Below are 9,606 nucleotides of genomic sequence, written 5' to 3'. Positions count from 1 at the left end.
GAACTATGTTCTAGAATAGGATGAGTTATGGATTATTTTTAACTCTGTAAGTCAATTTAATTTCATGTCTTTAACTCTGTAAGTTAAATATAATTTAAAGTAAAATAAAAGCATAAATAACATACCATGGGATCATCTGAACAACACTAAACAGGCATCACACCCTTTGTTTTCTAACCCTATGTCTGTCTTCTATATCATTTTGCCGTCCTCCAAGTCCTAAATGAATTTAGAAAATAATATCCTATGGAACAAAAAGCACATTAAGAAGGTGACATTTTCATATAATAAATCTTACTTTAAAAAAGATAAATCTTGAAAAATTAAATACCAATGCAGTGAGTTCAATTTGTGGTCAGGGGAGTTGGTTCTCTGGAGTGGGTAGTGTAAGGTGGTTAGGCCTTGAAGCCAGACCCAAGTTCAAGCCCACCTCTCCTCCTGTTATATGCATGACTTGAGCAAATCTCTTAATATATTAACTTTCCAGAGGTTTAACTTCCTATCTGTGTGCATGTGTGTGCTCACTCAGTTCGTGTCTGACTCTTTGCAACCCCATGGACTGCAGCCCATCAGGCTTCTCTGTCCATGGAATTTTCCAGGTAAGAATACTGGAGTGGGTTGCCATTTCCTCCTCCAGGGCCCTTATCAGTAAAATCCAAATAAAACCCCTTATAATGTTGCTGTAAAAGGGAATATATATTAGATATTCAATAAATGTAACCACAAAGAGTTGGACAAGATTGAAGCAACTGAGCACATATGCAAATATAACCTATTCCATTCAATTTACTTCCATAAAACTCTCAAAACAATACCAAGTGTCAAAAAGTTTCCTGTGTAGAAAGAAAAAAACTGCATATATCTGTCATATATAAATATATAAATTATATCATTATAAATCATATATATAAATCATACATATTGTTGGTCAATTATTGGAGCACGTTTTGTCATTTATTCTAATTTATTTCTGATCCCCTTGGTCTTTGGTTACTGTTCCCAGGTCAGAATATATATAAATGCAGCTTTTTTTTTACTCTGAGATACTCACACACACACACACACACACACATATATATGTTTATCACATTTTCTGTATCTATTCATCTGTAGATGGACACTTAGCTTCTTTCCATATCTTCATTATTGTAAATAATGCTGTAATCAATATGGAAGTACAGATATCTCTTGGAAATACTAACTTAACTTCCTCTAAATATATACCCAGAAGTAGGATTGTTAGATCATATAGTAGATCTATTTTTAATTTTTTGAGAAGCCTCCATACTGTTTTCCATAATGGCTGTATCAGCTTATTTTCCCACCAACAGTGTGTAAAGATTCCTTTATCACCACATCCTCACCAATACTTGTTATCTTTTGATTTTTTGATAATAGCCATACTAATAAATATGAGGTGATGTCTCATTGTGGTTTTGATTTACATTTTTCTGATGATTACTGATGTTGAGCATCTTTACATATATCTGTTGGCCATTTGAATGTTTTCTTTGGAAACATATCTATTCAGCTACTTGGTCCAGTTTTAAATAAGGTTATGTGGATGTTTTGGTTGGTTTTGTTTGTTTGTTTGGAGGGGGGGTTTGCTATTGAGTTGTATGAGTGCCTTATATATGTTGAATATTAATCCCTTATCAGATATATGGTCTGCAAATATTTTCTCCTATTTCATAGGTTGCTTTTTTATTTTGCTGATTGTCTCCTTCCATTATTATTACTATTATTATTATCATCATTAAATGGTCCCACATCCCTGTTTTTTTCCCGCCACCTGTATTTATCTTCTTCCTTCTCTCCTTTTCCCTTCTTTCTATGGCTCTTTCAATAACACATACTGGTACTCATGAACATTTTCCCAGTTAATCACTTGGGATTAAAGCATTTTCTGACCTTGGCAGAAATCTCAAGACACTTCTTTCTGAGTCCACAGTAAATACCCTTGAACATTATGTTGATCAACAATTGGAGCAGGATTGTCATTTATTCTGATTTATTTCTGATTCCCTTTGGCCTTTGGTTACTGTTCCTGGGTCATTAGAGGCCAACCCATCCATCAGCTAGCCCTGCAGCTTTGCCGAGTGTATGCCTAATAAGACACATTACACTATGACAGCTTCACAGACAGTATATTTTGGCTTCCTTTAGTCATAGTTCAATTGAAATAAAGTCCTGTTGAATATAACTCCCCAGGATCCATAAGATATTGAAAGGTAATTTGTACCCCAGCCCTCGTATTTCAAAACGGGAAAGAGATGATTTCCTGTTTTCTCACATAGCATGTGCTACAAAACTTTGGCACATATGCCCAAGATCCACTTGAAGCAAGAAGCATTAGTCTATAATTTGTCTCTAAACTGGCTTTTCATGACACTTTAATGTCATCCTTGTGTTTTGATATGTATTAATATTTATAAACACAAAGGCTTATTTATGAGGCCCTTTGTTTTCCTATCAGCTGAAAAGAGGATCTGAAGGAGAGGTTTGTTTAGCTGAAATATGAAGGGAAGTGGTCAAAGATGAAATTGTTTAATTCTTTCTCACAGAGTAACTGCAGAATTACAGATGTCTCTTGAATGCAATAAATTAATTTCAGTCATGCTTGTTTATTTGTACACTTGTTGCCAAAGTAAAGACCTAATCCAAAACTAATGATCTGAGAATCCACTGGGTATTCTTTTGGACCCAGTTCCATTATTTTTCACGTGAACACACAGCTGAATTCTTCTGTGGCACATGTAGCCCACTGATTGATTGATTAGGCAGCTAATGCATAGCAAGGCACAGTTAAGCTTACATCTTCAAGCTAAGGCAAAGTTCATCTACATAAGTCATCTTCAAATGTAATTAAGCCTACTGGGCTCCAGTTATGTGGAACCAGAAACTAGAAAAGCTGGGTTATTCAGTGGAAAGAACAACTGGTTATAATCTAAAGACAAAAATAATAAAAGCATTCAAGGGAAGAACATTTTTATTAAAAAGAATCAGATGCTGTGTTATTAACTTTTTAAAAAGTGTAACAAACTGTTTCATAATTTGCCAAATAATACTCATCTATGTAAGGTAATAAAAGTACTATTGGTTAGTTTGGGGGAATATGATTAAGGAAAGAGTTTAAAGTAACATACACTTGGTAACAGGTATAACATTTCTCTTCATCACACCATCTTTCATATGATTATCTATTCTGATACATAGGAGAAAACACCACCATTTTCTAAGCACAGTTTGCTGCATGTAAACTGTGCCAAGATCATTCCTGTTACAGAAATGAAAGAATCAAGTTGTGACAACTCATCTGCCGCTTGCCAGTTCCTCTAAGGATAACAGCTTTAATGACGTCTATAGTGAAGTTCTTGTGCCCCCGTAGGAATTTTTTGTTATGCCCACACACAGCATCCTCAGTGTCCCCCTCTCCTGTTTCCTTAGGCTAGACAGGAGGACCATCAAAGAGACAGGTTGGTAAACTGTTCTCTTAGTGACAAAAGAACATATGAGTGTGTGTGTGTGTGTGTGTATGTTTTCAATCGATTAGCACAAAATTCTTACAGAGAAGGAAGTTTCCATTTGCATTAGCAAGTGAATAAAAAAACCTGTTAAACCTGTAAGACCACAAACCACAAAACTCCTAGAGGAAAATACAGGCAGAACACTTTTTGACATAATCATAGAAAAATATTTTTGAATCTGTTCCCTAAAGGAAGAGAAATAAAAGCAAAAATAAACAAATTAAACCTAATTAAACTAGGTTTAACTAGGACTTAATTAAACTTAAAAAATTATGCACAGTAAAGGAAACCATTACAAAATGAAAAGACAACCCACTGAATGAGAGGAAATATTTGCAAACAATATGACTTGCAAATGATGTTTGGGGTTAACATCCAATACATATAAATAGCTCATATGACTCAATATCAAAAAAACAAGCAACCTGATTTAAAAATGGGCTGAAGACTCAAATAGACATTTTTCCAAAGAGGACATGCAGATGGTCAAGAGGTACATGAAAAGATGCTCAACATCGCTCATCTCATCAGGAAAATATAAATTAAAACCACAATGAGATATCACCTTACACTGGTTGGTATGGTTATAATCGAAAACGAACACAAAAATAAATGTAGCAAGGATATGGAAAAAAGAGAACCCTCCTACACTGTTAGTGGGAATGTAAATTGATGCAGCCACAGTGGAAACAGTTTATAGTTTTCGCAAAAAAACTAAAAATAGAAGTACTGTCAGATCAGATCAGTCGTTCAGTCGTGTCCGACTCTTTGAGACCCCATGAATCGCAGCACGCCAGGTCTCCCTGTCCATCACCAACTCCCGGAATTCACTCAGACTCACGTCCATAGAGTCAGTGATGCCATCTAGCCGTCTCATCCTCTGTCGTCCCCTTCTCCTCCTGCCCCCAATCCCTCCCAGCATCAGAGTCTTTTCCAATGAGTCAACTCTTCGCATGAGGTGGCCAAAGTACTGGAGTTTCAGCTTTAGCATCATTCCTTCCAAAGAAATCCCAGGGCTGATCTCCTTCAGAATGGACTGGCTGGATCTCCTTGCAGTCCAAGGGACTCTCAAGAGTCTTCTCCAACACCACAGTTCAAAAGCATCAATTCTTTGGCGCTCAGCCTTCTTCACAGTCCAACTCTCACATCCATACATGACCACAGGAAAAACCATAGCCTTGACTAGACGAACCTTTGTTGGCAAAGTAATATCTCTGCTTTTGAATATGCTATCTAGGTTGGTCATAACTTTCCTTCCAAGGAGTAAGCGTCTTTTAATTTCATGGCTGCAGTCACCATCTGTAGTGATTTTGGAGCCCAGAAAAATGAAGTCTGACACTGTTTCCACTGTTTCCCCATCTATTTCCCATGAAGTGATGGGACCAGATGCCATGATCTTCATTTTCTGAATGTTGAGCTTTAATGCACTGGTCATAACAAACACCCTTTTCCAACAACACAAGAGAAGACTCTATACATGGACATCACCAGATGGTCAACACCGAAATCAGATTGATTATATTCTTTGCAGCCAAAGATGGAGAAGCTCTATACAGTCAGCAAAAACAAGACCAGGAGCTGACTGTGGCTCAGACCATAAACTTTTTATTGCCAAATTCAGACTTAAATTGAAGAAAGTAGGGAAAACCACTAGACCATTCAGGTATGACCTAAATCAAATCCCTTATGATTATACAGTGGAAGTTAGAAATAGATTTAAGGGCCTAGATCTGATAGATAGAGAAGTACTGTATGACCCAGCAATTCTGCTCCTGGGTATGTATCTGAAAACAAAACAAAACAAAACCCACTAATTTGAAGAAACACGTGCATCCTAATGTTCATAGCATTATTTACAATTGCCAAGATATGACAGAAACAAAAGTTTAAAGTTAAATTAGGTCCCATTTGTTTATTTTTGCTTTTATTTCCCTTGCTTCAGGAAACAGATCCAAAAAAATTTTCTATGAGTATGTCAAGAAATAAAGTGTCCATCAGCAGCTGAATGGATAAAGACTCTATGTGCTATCTATTGGTTTCCATCCATTATAAGAATTAAGTTATAAATTTTGACTCCTAAGTAAGAATGATTAATTTGAGTAATTTCTTTGTGGTCATCTTAATAGCAAAAACTGCAGAAAGGACTGAATTTAATTTTGGGGTCATTATGGTGGAGGACAAAGGTGGTGAGTGAAAAACTGAAAAGTTAAGGGAGGTTTAGTCATTATGGTGTGGGGCAAAGGTGGTGAGTGAAAAAGTGAAGAGTTAAGGGAGGTTTAGGAAATGGAAACCACCTGTGCATTAGCAGACACGTCTGGGAAGGCTTTGAATTCCCGCAGATCATGGAATTTGGAGGGTTCAAGAAGTACAGAGGCTCTTGATGACATCTGAGGCACATGACTGACATTTCATCTGCACACCTGTACTGTTGTCTTTTGGGGATTTACAGAAAAATGACAATTATACACTTTGAATAGTTAGAAGCCTGTTACAGAACTCAGGTTCAGTTCAGTTCAGTCGCTCAGTCGTGTCCGACTCTTTGAGACCCCATGAATCACAGCACGCCAGGTCTCCCTGTCCACCACCAACACCCGGAGTTCACTCAGACTCACGTCCATCGAGTCAGTGATGCCATCCAGCCATCTCATCCTCTGTCGTCCCCTTCTCCTCCTGCCCCTAATCCCTCCCAGCATCAGAGTCTTTTCCAATGAGTCAACTTTTCGCATGAGGTGGCCAAAGTACTGGAGTTTCAGCTTTAGCATCATTCCGTCCAATGAACACCCAGGACTGATCTCCTTTAGGATGGACTGGTTGGATCTCCTTGCAGTCCAAGAGCTGCCCCCAGAACAAATTTCATGAGCTTCATCTAAGTCATAGTGAAAGTTATTCCCCCAATACATTCTTTCTAGAATTCAGCATCTCTTCAGACCAATATGATACTTTTAAAAATAAGATAAGAGCTAAATAACCTGATGGATCCTCCATTGTGCCTTAGCCACTGGGAAGCTCAAAGCTGAATTACTGGGTATTGTCAGCATCTATGTCGTGCTCAGTCACTTCAGTCGTGTCTGACTCTTTGTGACCCCATGGACTGTAGCCCACCAGTTCATGGGGATTCTCCAGGCAAGAATACTGGAGTGGGTTGCCATGCACTCCTTCAGGGGATCTTCCTGACCCAGGGACTGAACCCACATCTCCTGCATTACAGTCGGATTCTTTACCCACTGAACCACCTGGGAAGCCAGTCAGCATCTATACTGAACAATTATTCAACTTCTACTGCCTTCCTCACTTCAATGGTTTTTGAATTTGTTGCACTTTGGTCACTGACTTATTGATGCTGGTGATCCATAAAAGGCTCTTCTTCACTCTATACTGGTGCTTTAGGTAGACATTACCACCAGTTGGAAGTGAATGACCAAAGTATAAATTCTGGTACATCAGTATCGGCCCATAACCTCTCACCTCTCCATCTCTTTCACTCGCCGCCTTTCAAAACTCTTGGTCTTAAATACTGGGCCCTCCCTCTTCTTCTGAGACCCTCCCCTCCTCATGGTTTCCTGTCCTTCCCACCACAGTGTGTTAGTCACTCAGTCATGTCTGACTCTTTGTGACCCCATGGACTGTAGCCTGCCCGGCTTCTCTGTCCATGGAATTTCCCAGGCAAGCATACTAGAGTGGGTTGCCATTTCCTACAGGAGATATTCCCAACCCAGGGATTGAACCCAGGTCTCCTGCATTGCCGGCAGATTCTTTACTATCTAAGCCACCAGAGAAGACACAACCACAGTGAGTCACACTATAATCTCACTTGCCAGAACCCTAAACATTTTGGCTCCATTTTTTTTGTTTTTCAACGACACTCACAGTGAAAACCTTTACCTTCATATCAATTCTTAGGCCAGTTTAATCACATGCATTTCATACTTCCACCACCGGAAGCCAATCACCCCTAGTGGAAAATATATCTAAACCATATTGATTGATGCCAGTGTAGATTTGTGGACTTCAACTTTGGCTTGGCTTTGGCACTACTTGATGATCTTTACATGTGCACAGAGTTGGTTATCTTCCTTATTTTTCAATAGCAGATCCTTTAAAACTTTACTACTTTCCTCTTTATGTACCACCTTTTCTGTTCTTTCCCCCATACTAATATCATGCTTTAAAATTCAACAACACTCATTGAATTCCTTTCTTCAGCTCCCAATCACATCTCAACTTCCCTCTGCCCTAGTTTTCTTTGAAATTGCTCTAGCCAAAATTTTCAACATCCTCTTTGTTGCTAAAACCAGTGGATATTTTCTAACCCCAATTTTACCTAATTCATCTATATATTTTTCCTTATAAAGCTCTCCTCTCTTGGCTCTCGATTTCTATCTAACTTCTCCTTCTCAGCCTCCATCTAAAATTTATCTCCCTTTGCCTGCCCTTTAAGTGCTGTTACTCCCTAGGTTGTACCATCTTCTCTCCCCATAACATACTAATCCTATCCCATAAGTACTGAAAGTGTACCACCAACACACCCTTCTTTTCTAGCTTCCAGATCCATACATCTAACAAGCCACTGGGGATTCAGCATTAGCCTTTGTTTCTAGCAGGAGTAGTTAGGTCAGCCTTGAGAGCTCATGTTATTGGGCCCACAAATACCCTTCATCCTTACCAACATGGCTATTTGATTCACATGTCAATTATGACAATACCGGAGTGGCCAATGACAGAGTCTAGCTGATGTCTACTGCCAAGTCCTTTTGATTAGCTAATAGTTTAGTGTCTCTTCAGTGAGAGATGCTCTCTGGTAGACAGTAACATGAAATACAAAGATATTCCCCCTTTCTGTCCATTCCCATAGGTCTACTTGTCTCTAGCTTGAAATTTTCTCATCTCCAGTTTCCTGCAGACTGAACCAAATCTTTTGACACTGCCAGTAAGTGCATGTATACTGTGTATAATCTAACCTCAGGTTGCTTCTCCGTCTACAAAAGGTGGATCACCAGGCCTGCTGCCTAAAGTTCTGTCCATTATGAAGATTTCCCTTCATATTTGACTTTCAAAGCCATGCGTGAGTGAGGCTATAGTGCAGCCACCTTCAATTTTTGGCTTATACCACATTCCTAACCTGATTTATCCATGAACCAAGTTTGGGCCTTTATTCTTCGCCACTTCCTGGTCCTAAGGAATTCTCTCATAGGTGCAAACCAAGGTGCAAACCATGAGTACAACAGTGATAGAAGACATGGGAGTCTGGGCTCACAGAGCTTGCATTCCTGTATTGGTCCTACTTGGGCTTTATCTTAGAGGCACCACACTTCCATCTTAAGACAGGTTAATATTGTACTCATTTGACTTTCAGGTTTAGTAGGCTTGATAATAGTTAGGAGAGTAGTTCTGGTGACATGGTTATTTGATGTCTCATGGTCATGTGCTCTAGTATCAGGGCTCAACAGCACAGCTTGTTATTTTTTGATAGGTATATAATTTTACACTGAAGATGGCATGGCTTTGCCCCAGAACTGAAGAGATCTGCATTATGAATCCCCCATTGAAGCTTGTCATAAACTCGAAACAGTGTCTTATCCCACCAGGGATATGTCTAATGACACAGTGTCTTGCAGATTATATGGTTAGAGCAGTAAGTCTCCTTACTCTGCAACCTGGAATGGATGCAGAGTCTTTTCCTATTCTGGACCTCTCTCAAAGCTGGCAGTCTTTGTGTTACCCACTATGTTAATTGGAGCAATACTAATAGGCATGGAATTGCTACTGGGTGGGAGGTAAAATAATCAATAATGTGGCTTTCACTTTGAAAGGGATGTTCCAGCACAACCCAGACCACTAGCCACCTAAAAGGGTGGTGGGCCCCTAAATTCTTGTTAAGCTTCAAAACTTAACTCCTCCCCACTGGAGTACATGTATCTTACCAAAGCCATCAATGTCCTTCCACTATGTACTCATATGGTCTGATTAGTATGATGCCCTTGAAGTGATGTTCCACAGTGTTGTGGTCCAAGCATGGGTTGGAAAAGAATTTCCAGACATGAGACAGAATGAGAGGGAAATAAAGTTTATTAGAATGGGA

This window comes from Bubalus bubalis, chromosome 19 (assembly GCF_019923935.1).
Source record: "Bubalus bubalis isolate 160015118507 breed Murrah chromosome 19, NDDB_SH_1, whole genome shotgun sequence".
NCBI lineage: Eukaryota > Metazoa > Chordata > Mammalia > Artiodactyla > Bovidae > Bubalus > Bubalus bubalis.
The sequence above is the reverse complement of the archived record's forward strand: the minus strand, read 5'-3'. Positions refer to the sequence as shown.